Genomic DNA, 14026 nt, shown 5'->3' with positions numbered 1-14026 from the left:
TGTTGAAAAGGTGAAATAGTGTTGTGTCTTGCCCAGCCCACTACTCGGCAGATGTATGCTAGGGAGGTGCCATGGGCCAGTGCCCATGAGGATGCCACTCTTCTTGTCCAGTGTGCTCGAACCCACAAGGGGCGGGCATGGCCTTAGTATGATAGGCTAGGGAAATAGTGTCAACAACCCTGTGAGCTAACCTCTGTTTTGAGACGGTGTTCCCTTTCCCCCATCCGCCAAAGCAGACAAAGAGCTGCTCAGAACATCTAAAGCTCTGCGTGCGGTCCAAGTAGATATGCAAAGCACGTACCGGACACAGCAACGAAAGGGCTGGGTCTGCCTCCTCCTGGGGCAGCGCTTGCAGGTTCAAGACCTGGTCCCTGAAAGGGGTCGTAGGAACCTTGGGCACGTAGCCCTGTCGCGGTCGCAGGATAACGTGAGTGTGTGCCGGACTGAACTCCAGACAGGTGTCGCTGACAGAGAACGCTTGCAGGTCCCCAACCCTCTTGATAGAAGCAAGCTCTATCTGGAGGGCAATCTTCAGGGAGAGGGCCTTAAGCTCAACTGAGTCAAGTGGCTCTGAAGGCCCATGAGGACCACTGAGAGATCCCCGGAGGGGAACAGGCTTGGCCGGGGATGGTTCAACCTCCGGGCACCTTTAAGGAACCCAATGATCAAGTCGTGCTTACTAAGGGACCAGAGTCTAACTCCATGCCGAGAAAAGAGATGCTCTGAACCGGGGTGAGCTTGCTCTTTTCCCAGTTGACCTGAAGCCCTAAGTTGCTGAGGTGCCTTAGCACCTGGTCCGTGTGAGCGCATAGTATCTGACTCCCTGGGTTGCCCGTCTCAGGAGCGCTTTGGAGCTTTCCTGGTCTGGAAGGTGTCCTAGAGATGGGGGCGTACGCCGCCTGCGAGGTGCTCGACGCTGGGGCTGAGAGCTAGGCCCGGGTTGAGGCTGAGCTACCTGTTGTTAAGCCGCAGGGGGATGCCCTTGGCGAGCAGGCGGGGCATGGGGCGTGCTGGTTTGGCTGCTGGGCGGAGTCGTCGAATGTGTTGCCTAAGAGGCCAAGCTGGGAGACGGGGACGTTGAGAAATCGTGCCTTGTCAATGTCGTGCATCGCGACCATGCTCAGCCAGGGGTGATGCTCCTGGACCAGGAGGGTGGCCATCGCTGTGACCTTCGTGGCTCTGAGAGTGAGGTCAGTGGCAGAGTGCAGTTCCTGCAGCACGTCGGGGTCGGGACTACCCAGGTGCAGATCTTTATGTGCCTTGGCTTGGTGGACTTGCAGGAGAGCCATGGCGTGCAGGGCGGAGGCGGACTGTCCAGTGGCGCTGTAGGCTTTCGCAGTGAGTGATGACTTCATCATATAGGCCTTGGAGGTGAGTACCGGACAATCCCGCCAGGTGGTGGGGTTTCTCGGGACACAAGTGGATCGCAACCGCTCTGTCCACCTGGGGGACCTCTGTGTACCGTAGACTGCCCCGCAATCCAGGGTAGTGAGAGCGGACAAGCGGAGGGATCAGTTCCAGGCAGTGAAAGGTGCCCTCCATGACCACGTCAGCTCGTCATGCACTTCCGGGAAGAAAGGAACCGGGATAGCTCAAGCATAGTTTACAGCTGAACATCACAGCAGCACCTGAAAGGGATTTTCTGTTTTAAACTTTTCATTTCTGTTATCATGTCTCCCTTTTATTTTTGGAATCAGATTCAAGTAGTGTTTATCATAGATAAGTGATGCATTTTAAAAGTTGGCATACAGTGTTCATTATAATGGGGCATAGGTCTTGCAACTCAGTATGCAATGAGCAGTTTTTAGGACAGCTACTTTTATTCTACTCACACTACATTTCTTGGGAAGTAACAGTACTTCTACATGAGTATGATTTTTCTTTACTCTTTCCACCCCTGTGTATAACAGAACTGATGACATTAACAAGCCTGTAATCTTATACTGTATAACATTGTTCACTCTAAAATTGTCTGGGTTAAAATTTTAATTGCTTTTTAATAGCACATGACCCCGCACAAATAGAACACTACAGACCAGTCTCTCTTATCCCATTCATGGCAAAAGCACTTGAAAGGGCATTTTTCATTCAAATCTCTGCCTATCTCTCACAGAACAAGCTGCTGGTTGACAATCAGTCAGACTTCAAAAGTGGACACTCCACTGAGACTGCCCTGCAGTCTGTCACTGAGTCGCTGAGACAGGCGAAAGCTGAATCCAGATCATCCGTCCTGATTCTGCTGGACCTTCCTGCAGCCTTTGACACAGTCAACCATCAGATTCTGCTCTCCACCCTCTCTACTCTGGGCATCACAGGAACTGTGCTTGACTGGTTGACCTCCTGTCTCTCAGATAGGTCCTTCAAGGTAGCCTGGAGAGGTGAGGTATCCAAGGCTGCTCTCCTAATTTGTACAAAATGCTGTATACATCATACACTGTAAAATATGGAAAGCAGCTCTGTTGAATATAACCAGTACACTAAAATCAACCTAATACATTTATGTTTGAGATGAGAACATGCTTATATTGTGTTAAGTCATAAAAATGATATGATTACATTGATATGAAATGATCAAACTGACTCAGACATCTAATGGACTGTGTTCACTCTACATGATTTGTACCACTTTCTCAATTTACTTAATTAAATTGAGTTAATCCAACACAATACATTAGTACTTGGTCTCAACTTAATTTTCTTGTGTGCAATCCAACCATGTTTACTTAATCCAATTGTGTTGGGACTATGTGAAAAAGATGTGTTGGGGATTTACATTTCCCAGCATGCTTTGCATGAGATTGGATTAGGAGAGTACATGTTATTTTAATGTATTTCTACACAAATGAAAGAAGTAGGAGACTTGTTAGTGTTTAATGCTCAGTTATGTTGGGATTTAGAGAAGTTTCTGTCATGGTGGATGTTTTTCGGAGGTTACCATTGTGGAGAAGAGTGAAGCTAATGGTCGAGGATGGGTGATTTACAATATTGTTCTTTGCTGAATAATATGTATATAGTGCTTAGGTCATGAGACAAAGATTGAAAGATCATCAGCATACAGTCTGATTGAGGATCAGCAGGCCGTGAACAACACCATCCTTGCTATACTGAACAAAAAATATCTATAATATGCTAATGATAATTGTTTCTGGCTAGCAAGCTGTTTAATTGTGGTGTACTTTGGACAGATTTAATTTAAGTGAGATTAACTTAATTATTTTTGGGTTTATGCAACACAAATATTAAAATTCTTTATTTATGAATTACAGATGAAGGATACACTACCCGTTTTACCACTAGATGGAGTGCCAAGATTAAAAAAAAAAATCCTTTTACCCCCTTGAGTTAAGTTTTCTTGTAGTAAAACATTCATCCCCTGGAGGGTGCCCATGGGTACACAGGTTTGAGTGGATCATCCATTTCTTTATAGAAAAAGATCCAGTTGATGTTCATGATTTAAAGACACCTCTGGTGAGTTTTTTTATTTATGTAAAGCTTAAACTAGCAAATCTTTGATGATGACATTGCTGTTTAATGAGAAGTTTTCCACAAAGCAGCTGTGTCCCCAGCACCCACAGGATCCATTCTGTCCAGTTTTTTGGTCATGATCTGTCCATATGTGTTTGGACCTCGACGATTTTTCCTTGTTTTATCTCATTTTTAGGCTACTGGAAAAACCAGATCAGATGTGTTTTTTTACTAGTAAATGACATTATTTATGAAATATCCCCTTATTTCTAGTTCTCGAGGATATTGTTTTTAACCATAAATTAAGTCATTTTTTCCCCAACACAATATCTATAATAACGACATAATTAAGCATGAGGTACACAACAACTTCCCTTCATTTTCTCTCAAATGGCCCTTTGTATTTGCAAATCACTTTTTATTGTTTTGAGAGTCCAGATTTACTTTGCAAAGCAGACTGTTTATTTATTTTTCCCACGAGAGCGCTAATTCTAAGTGCAATTTTCGTGCCAGTGCAAAGCGCAAGTGGCCGTGGGTGGGAGAATTAGCGCCGCTTAGCGAAATTGCTATTTTCCTGAGGAATAGGTCATTGCGTTGAGACGTTTCAAAACCACGTCTTATCTCAGCTCAACGTCTAAATTCAGTTCCTACATTTGCAGTTCAGAGATTTCACCAGCAGGTGGTAATAAAGTTAATGAAAATACATTCATATGTATTTAAACTCTGAAAATACAGTGGGATCGCTGTTGTATAGCCTCTTTATGAAACAAATATTTATGAGATTTCTTTTAAACTATTATTATTATTATTATTATTATTATTATTTATAATGACTTGTATTTATGACTGGGTAGTTGCCCAAAGTTGCTGGGCATGGGTTGATTAGGATTTCCTTGTCCACTTCTGTATATCGCATCCTTCTTCGGCATATCACGGCCCGTTTCGTGGCTAGTGCACCGGGAAAAGTCCCTATTCTCACTATGGCCAGTCTGCCCCTGAGTGTTACTGAAAATACGTTTGTTTTGTTTGATTTCCCAGAGCATTACGAAATAAAATAAAAAATCTCATTCAAAAGGTTCCATTCATCCAATGTAAACATGAAACGCTATTAAGTAATTAATTAATTAGTCAGTAATTATTTTAATTATGTAACAACCCAATTCTGAGCTTGTGGGTGACAGTGTAGGCTACCTCAGCCTCCTACGAAGACCATTTTTGGACCATTTGGTGGAAAGCTCCGCTAAAAGCCTGAGGGGGTGACATATTGTTCTGTGTACATATTGTTCTGTGTTCTGTTTCTTCAGTGTCTCACAGACGACCGGCACATTTTTAGACACTGTGTCAAGAAGTTCAGGTTTCAAAAGCACTCTCATCTGCAGTGTGTCCTCATTTGAGTGAACAGAGCGCATAAAACACTTGCACATCTGTGCCTGATGCGTGCGCTCAGCCTGCACATGAGCGTCTGTAAAATTCATTTTGATCAAATTAAAATAGTATTTGTCATGCAAGTAACAACAGAACAAACGTTATAATTATATAGCTATAAAAAGTAATTCCTTGTAAATAAAGAGACATTTGTTGCATCACTTCATAATGGGAAAATGTAATCTGATTCTGATTATTGTGATGGTCACACCCATATGTTCTTTGCAGTGCCACTGAATGGATGTCAGAAAGATAAAAATGTGAATATATGAGTGTGAGTGAAACACCCAATCCTTTATTTACGTGTACATTTTTTAATGATTACAGCGATGCAGCCCACAGCACCTTATTTTTGTCTGCATTTGGCCCCCAAAACACCTTCAAGCCCTCCTCATCATGCTCCTCTGTCCTCCTCCATGCCCTGTGAAGCTGTCTACACTCTTCATCAGCTGGAGTATCTGTCTGGGACCACAATGTCACTAAACATCTACATGACTAACACTGTCTAGAAATAACAAGAAACAACAACAACAGCTCAACAAAAACAAACTGACTGTTGTTGAGGGAAGTAGATGAAGGTGTAAATCTATTTGTGAGAGGAATGTATGCTGGTGTAGTGTGTACAAGAAACATTACTGTTAGTATTGCGAAAAACCTTCTTGGCATCTGAAATATGTTCATACTTATTACCTTGAAGAACAAAAGCTTTGAGCTACCTTTATTGTTACGGGAACAACAGGTTAGAGGACTCTCCAGCAACAACTTTGAACAAATGAAAGAGTTATAGTTATAAAGAGTTTGAGTACATGGGGCGGCTGTGGCTCAGTTGGTCGTGCAGCTCGGCTGCTAATTGCAGGGTTGATGGTTTGAATCCCCAAGTTGCTCCCAATTGTAGGCTAGCACCTTACATGGAAGCTCTGCCATCTCTGTGTGAATGAGACACAGTGTAAAGCGCTTTGAATACCGCTATGTTTAAAAGGCGCTATATAAGTGCCATTTACATCCAACCAGATCTACTCATGTTCATATTACTTTATTGAAATACACACGTGGCACCAACTTTATTATTAGGTAAATTCAGAAGTTCAGTTTCCAATATGATTGCAGGATCATTTCAAAGGTACTTAACATTTTCTTCTCACTTAGCAGCAAATCAATACAGCATCTCCCTTCCTCCTGATACTCCTGATATGTCATGGCTCTTCTATATCGAACACATGTTGAGAACAAAGTTTGAAGAACACTAATCTCCATAAAGTTGACTATCAATAAAACTATTTAACAGCATAGGCTGACATCTGCTTTGTATCGTGCCAACATCATTCAGCCATGACTGTGTTCAGAATATAGCACAGCATGTAGTGATATAGAAATTCAAAGCTGTGGGAAAATATATATCTACATATCTAAGCATGCAAGAACAGGAAAACATTCTTTGCAAATTCTCCAATTACCAAACGGGCTTCTGGGAATGACAATGCAAACTAAATGTGCAGTATGCTTTCAGTCTTCCACAGTAAACGTGAGCTTCAATCCATCCAATCTAATATATAATCCATCCATCATGAGCAAGCATTTACATTACATCCTATTAGACCTGTATCACTTCACATAACTAATTATGAAAAGAGAATTCATTGGAAATGAATGATTTCTGTTCAAGTCTTTAAATATTAGGAATGCGTTCATTTCTGTGAATCTCTAGACAGACGTGCTTTACAGAAACTCTTTCAAATGACAAGTCAGATGACAGTCTGCTACAGTTCAACATTTTATTCTTCTGTTTTTGTGACATGAAGGAAATCAGAAATGTATATCTAATAAAACTGTGATTTATTCATACAATAATTATTTCAATTGAATATACTGTAGCATTTTCAGACATGCATTAAACCCAAAGCACATCTACCAATAAATTGTTTTAAGCTCCTTACTGTTGTGTGAAACGATATAGTACAATCAATCAACACTACGTTTACATATAAAAACTGTGTTCATTAACCCTACATGAGGACATTTATAAGATATGTGTAACGGCCATGGAAAAAGTAAAGAAAAGTTGAATGACATTTTAAAAATCATTTGATTTATAAATCACATTTTTCAACATCGATGATAATCAGCTCCCACACTAACACTACAACCATTATTAGACGAATCTGATAACAAAAACTCCTATTTGAGATTATTAAAAGTTTAAGATTTACAGGTTAGAAAAGTAAGACCCTCACTGCTAGTGATTTATCATAGTGTGACATGACAGTTATATGTAGAATGTCTGTATCATTCACACACACACACACACACACACACACACACACACACACACACACACTAAAACACTTTAACTGTTGAGTATTTGCTCAGTCCAAACACAGGCATCAGAGGTTGAGTGAATGTGGTCTGGACTCTGTGGATGAGGTTCATTGTGTCAGAGACGCTGTAGAAGGACAGAATTCCTGCTCTGTGATCCACATACACTCCTATTCTACTGGAGCTGTGTAAAACTGGCAGTTTTGTCTCAATGTTATTGTGCCAGTATGAGTAACTGGAAGCAGAGCAAAACAAACTCCAGGATTGACCATTGCGTCCAGCTGCACTCTCAGGACCATCTCCCTTCCTCCGGATGCTCTTATATGCCACTGCTATATCCACTCCTAAACCCTCTTTTCCAATCCAGTCCACCTCCCAGTAACAGCGTCCATCCACACTCTCTTTACACAACACCTCAAACCACACATTAAATCTTTCCGGATGATCAGGATAGTGCTGGGGTGTGTCAGAGGCAGTAACCCTTTTGTTGTCCTCAGACAGATGGAGGAAATAATTCATTGTGTTTGGATCCAGAGTGAACTGACGGAAATCTAAAGAAAATAAACAAACATTCAAAAAACTTTAACTCAATTATAACACTACTAAATTAAATAAACCACAATAAAAAAATATGTTTTGAAGGACTTCAAACATTTCTTTCAGTTAACTTCCTGCTAGCAACCGCACACATTAGCATGCTATTTGTTTTATTTGTTTTAAACTATATGTAATGTATGATGTTGGCAGGGCATGCTTGACTTGTGACTGATAATGTACTGTAATTGTTTTTGAAGTAATGCAGTGCACAATACAGTATATTTGTGAATGAATTAATGCTTCTCAACAGCTTCGCTGGGTGATGTAGCTTGCTGTGTCATCACAAAGCAAAGCTGCCCCTTGCAAGAATAGGATGTTTCTATAGGAATGTGTTTCTTGTCTCTACTCTCACGTTTCACACAAAGCTCAAACATGTATGTCACCCCCATATAAGGTGAAGGACTATTTCATTGGTGGGGGTCCAGTGGAATGTGGTTTTTCTGGACCATATAACAAAGTGCTGAACAATAAACGTATGACTTATACACCAACCACTGATGTATGCGTTCTTGTAGTTCCCGATGTTTCGATTGTTCCTTGTTAGTCAAAAATTGTGTTTTCAACTAAATGGTAAAATGGTAAATGGTCTCCACTTAAATAGCGCCTTTTTTAACCTTGGCGGTATTCAAAGCGCTTTACATTGTGACTCATTAACCCATTCACACATTCACACACCAATGGCGGCAGAGCTGCATGCAAGGTGCTAGCCTGACATTGGGAGCAACTTGGGGTTCAGTGTCTTGCCCAAGGACACTTCGGCATGTGGGCCAGGAATCGAACCACTAACCCTGTGATTAGTGGACAACCCACTCTACCACCTGAGCCACAGCTGCCCCCTAATGCAAACCCCATTCCTAAACATAACCATAAGCTGTAACACCTTACCCTTACGTAACAAACACATGACAGTATTGTAAAAGCCCTGATGTGTAAGATGCAAGAAAGCAAGACTTCCAGGTTCAGAACAAGTGGTCGTGGAGCACATATGATTGGTTGGTGTACTGTACAAGTTGTACTTTTTCATACAAAATGAAGTCATACTAATTCTTCAACCCGAATTCTTCACGCATAAGATCAATCCCAAAACACAACTCACTTAAGTGTTCCTCCGGCAGTTACTTGCAATTCTAGACTTCAACCCCAGCTTTTGCTAGAGAGTTCTGTAGTGCAGCTCATGGGGTCATGACATTTTAATTTGTTCCTTGAGACTCACTTATAATATTAGTCATGTTTTTTGCACAAAAATACATTCATAAAACATGATAATTTTTCACCCTCAATCTGACCATCTGTCAGAAACACTCTTTGGTTTTGGTGCTGCTTCTCCTTTAAGAGCTGACTGTAAACGCCCATTGTTCTGATTGGCTCTCTGCTCATGTATGACCATATCACTGCTCACTGCTTAGTGAGAAGGTAAAGTAGGCATTGATGTGTTGTTGTGGAGGAAGTCAGATGCATATATCTACCACAGTATGACATCACAATGTGGAGGAAGTAGAGAACGAGTCATTTTGGCTGCTTGGTGTCAACAATAGCACTATTTGCAGTGAGGTGGAAGTTTTGAAAGAAGGTGTACTTTTTGTACACAGCCTACTAGTATATAACAGTGTTCCTCTCTCATCAGAGTGGAGTGTAAGTGTTTGTGTGAGTTTTTTTCAACTTACATTGAAGGAACTCCTGCCTTGTGTTGAATTCAGGAGAGGAAACGATCTGAAAAGTGGGTCTCGCTGTTGTAAGAACTGAAATTAAAAGGTTTAAATAAAGTTAGATTGTACGCGAGATATCGCGAGCGTAGGGAAACGGAGAAGGGGAAGAGGAAGAGAGTGGGAGGAAGAGGTGAGAAGGCACGAGGTCATTGGGTGGAACGAGGTGGAGTGAAGTTTGCCGAAATGCTGAAATAAAAAATAAATGAGTTTTGAGCACAGAAATCTTGGTCTGACTCCTCTATTCAGTGGCCATAACAACTAAGGAAAATAGCCAAGAACACACGCATAATACTCGGTAAGCACGGATTCATCCAGACCTACAAACACGAGTATTACACTATTAAAACCAAAACACGTCTGCAATTTATTTTTTACAAAAAGAGGGAAATAAGCCATCTATTCCAGTTTTTATATTAAATGAATGATGCTAAGAACACATGAATGTTGGGAAATGTACCTCTAGGTGATATCTTCTCAGTCTCCTCTCTGAAGAATTGCTGCAGTTTGATCTCTGAGTTGAGCGACAGATTTCACTACAGCATCAAAAGTGAGATGAGAAGTGACATTGATGTTGTCTGTAGATCCAGGAGGGACAGTGAGAAACTGGAAACTCTACAGACACAAAGACAAACAACAGATTAAAGAGCTAAAGTAGTATTACAAGACCCCACTCAAGACTGTCTTGTTTCTCAGATCACTTGAAACCTGCAGGAATTGAATGTGATCATCGCTGTCTGAAAGCTGCATTAGTCCAGCATCTCTCCTCCTCAGATCATCGATCTCCTGCTCCAGACGCTCCAAGAGTTCTTCAGCTCGACTCACTGCAGCATTTTCCTGATCTCTTATCAGCTGTGTCACCTCAGAGCGCCTTCTCTCAATGGATGAGATCAACTCAGTGAAGATCAGCTCACAGTCCTCCACTGCTGACTGTGCAGAGCGCTGGTGAAACACACATCCATCACAATCAGTCCATTCACTGTCCAAGATATTTAATTTTTCTATACAATGAATGTGTTGACCTCCATAAAGTTATCCTGAAATTATCATAAAACAAGTCCATGCAACTCCTCTTCACAAAACTCACCTTCTGTTTCTCCACACCATCTCTGAGCTTCTGAACATATTTCTCTTTCTTCTGGATTCTCTGCTGGAGTTTACTCTGTGTTTCCCCCAAATATCTCTATATGAAACACAAATACTGATAAACCTGAGAAATGTTGAGACAGTAGTTTCTTAGTTTCTAAGTGAGATCTCATTGGTAAGAATTCCCACTCAACATAGCTAAATTTTACACATAAAAAAGTTTCGTGTGGCTGCAATTTTGTGCAGTATTTAGTCTAGAGCATTTGACCTATTTATGAAGTTAGTGCACAAAGTGGGAAACTGGCCCACTTCAAGCACTGGATGAGGTGTGATATATGTTGTACAATAACAACAAGCATCTTACTCCTTATTTTTCTTCCTTTTGTTTGAGCTTCAAAGACAATAGAGCTAAGAGACCCCAAACTTGATAGGATGGTCCCAAATCTCACGAGACCAATCAGTCATTCTATTGGAAATTTGACAAATTTTTTTCAATTGACTAACAAAATCCCAGGAAAGCTAACAGTTATAAAGTTATAAAAATAACCATGTGAAATATTGTAGTGCTTCAATGGGTTGTCAGCAGGGCTGGACTGATTATCTGGCATATCAGGAATTTTCCTGATGGGCTGATGCACTTTGGGGCCAATCAGGGGCGGAATGGCCATCGGGAGAGCCGGTGGGTCGGCCGCAAAACGTGCCGAATGGGCTGCGATAAGCTAAAATGAGCCGTAGCGTTATGCAGAACGGACCACAAACCGGTGACTGCGTATGCAGAAAAGGACTGCTCAACAAGTTTTGGGCCAGATGCCAAGTAAAATCCCAGGCCGATTTCTCTTCCCAGTCCAGCCCTGGTTGTCAGGAATTAATATTACACATCATTTCAAATAATTTTTTACTGTTTTGATAAATATAAATTCCTGTCGACCCAGTGAAGCACTACAATATTTCACATGGTTATTTTGAAAACTGTAAATCTGATAGCTTTCCTAGGATTTTGTTAGTAAACTGAGGAAAAGAAGAAAAAACATGGATTAATCGGCTTTCCGACAGAATGATTGATTGCTTGCGTTCGATTTGGGACCATCAAATTTGGGGTCTCTTAGCACTATTGTCTAATTAAAGGAAGAAAAATAAGGAATAAGCTGTTTGTTGCTCTTGTACAACATGACTCATACCTCATCCAGTGCTCGAAGTGGGCCGGTTTCCCACTTCAAAGATTTGATCACTATTTACTTGCATTGTTTGGATATATATAGCTTAGACACTCTTCTAAAACTTTAGTTTGTGGTCTAAGAGTAAATGATGAGAGAATTTGTACATTTTTGGGTGAACTATTGCTTCAAGCATTAGCACACAAGTCATTCTGTCCATACCTGTTTCTCAGTCCTCGCTGCTGCAGCTGATATAGTGTTGTGGTTCTTGTGTTCATCCACCATACACAGCACACAGATACATTTCTGATCAGTTTGACAGTACATTTCCAGCATTTTATCATGTAGAGGGCAGATCATCTCCTGGAGTCGTCCAGTGGCATCAATCAAGCTGTGTCTCTTACTCTTGAAGAAATGTTCATGTTGTTCTAGATGATTCTGACAGTAAGAGTTTTGACACACCAGACAGGACTTGACGGCTTTCTGTTTTCTTCCAGTACAGACATCACACTCCACATCTCTGGATCTGGGTTGACGGGGAGCAGGGCGAGGAGCTTGGATTTCCATGTTCTTCACTTTTTCCACCATTTCAGCAATCATCACATTCTTCCCTAAAACAGGTCTTGGAGTGAAGTCTTTTCTGCATTGAGGACATCTGTAGACTCCCCTCAGATCATCCTGATTCCAGTAGTCTGTAATACAGCTCATACAGTAACTGTGTCCACAGGGAATGGTCACTGGATCCTTCAGGAGATCCAAACACACCGGACAACAGAACTGATCCTGAGCCACTGAAATACTGGCTCCTGCCATTTCAATGTGTATACGAACAGAATAAGAGACGACACACACTGCAGCTTGACAACAATTTGTTTTTCTCAGTACTAGAGGGTTTTATTCATCTTCCTGTTTACGTGTTTGTGAAACAGGTTTATCCAGTGACTTACTGGAAAAACAGGAGTTTTTAAAGTCTTAGAACTGTGGTCCTTCTCTCTGCAGAAACTTACAAATATAAATATTTATATTTCTTACCATCCATGAATTTGCACTTTATACTCTTTTTTAAAAAGTATGCAGCCATCTAATGCCAGAGGGGAACTGGCCCCCACAGTGTGTCTGGTTTAGGGTTAGGGTGGGGTTAGTCAGAGGGGAACTGGCCCCCACAGTGAGTCTGGTTTAGGGTTAGGGTGGGGTTAGTCAGAGGGGAACTGGCCCCCACAGTGAGTCTGGTTTAGGGTTAGGGTGGGGTTGGTCAGAGGGGAACTGGCCCCCACAGTGTGTCTGGTTTAGGGTTAGGGTGGGGTTAGTCAGAGGGGAACTGGCCCCCACAGTGAGTCTGGTTTAGGGTTAGGGTGGGGTTAGTCAGAGGGAACTGGCCCCCACAGTGAGTCTGGTTTAGGGTTAGGGTGGGGTTGGTCAGAGGGAACTGGCCCCCACAGTGAGTCTGGTTTAGGGTTAGGGTGGGGTTGGTCAGAGGGAACTGGCCCCCACAGTGAGTCTGGTTTAGGGTTAGGGTGGGGTTAGTCAGAGGGGAACTGGCCCCCACAGTGAGTCTGGTTTAGGGTTAGGGTGGAGTTGGTCAGAGGGGAACTGGCCCTCACAGTGAGTCTGGTTTAGGGTTAGGGTGGGGTTGGTCAGAGGGAACTGGCCCCCACAGTGAGTCTGGTTTAGGGTTAGGGTGGGGTTAGTCAGAGGGGAACTGGCCCCCACAGTGAGTCTGGTTTAGGGTTAGGGTGGGGTTAGTCAGAGGGAACTGGCCCTCACAGTGAGTCTGGTTTAGGGTTAGGGTGGGGTTAGTCAGAGGGAACTGGCCCCCACAGTGAGTCTGGTTTAGGGTTAGGGTGGGGTTAGTCAGAGGGAACTGGCCCCCACAGTGAGTCTGGTTTAGGGTTAGGGTGGGGTTAGTCAGAGGGAACTGGCCCTCACAGTGAGTCTGGTTTAGGGTTAGGGTGGGGTTAGTCAGAGGGAACTGGCCCCCACAGTGAGTCTGGTTTAGGGTTAGGGTGGGGTTAGTCAGAGGGAACTGGCCCCCACAGTGAGTCCGGTTTAGGGTTAGGGTGGGGTTAGTCAGAGGGAACTGGCCCCCACAGTGAGTCCGGTTTAGGGTTAGGGTGGGGTTAGTCAGAGGGAACTGGCCCCCACAGTGAGTCCGGTTTAGGGTTAGGGTGGGGTTAGTCAGAGGGAACTGGCCCCCACAGTGAGTCTGGTTTAGGGTTAGGGTGGGGTTAGTCAGAGGGGAACTGGCCCCCACAGTGAGTCTGGTTTAGGGTTAGGGTGGGGTTA

General features: G+C 42.6%; 1 pseudogene; it reads right to left on the bottom strand.

The window, feature by feature from the left end:
• Positions 1–6658: 6658 nt before the first annotated feature.
• Positions 6659–12609, bottom strand: LOC127648361 (tripartite motif-containing protein 16-like; annotated as a pseudogene).
• Positions 12610–14026: the final 1417 nt, after the last annotated feature.

Source organism: Xyrauchen texanus, chromosome 8, assembly GCF_025860055.1.
Source record: "Xyrauchen texanus isolate HMW12.3.18 chromosome 8, RBS_HiC_50CHRs, whole genome shotgun sequence".
NCBI classification, from domain to species: Eukaryota; Metazoa; Chordata; class Actinopteri; order Cypriniformes; family Catostomidae; genus Xyrauchen; species Xyrauchen texanus.
This window is presented reverse-complemented; position numbering and strand designations above follow the sequence as displayed.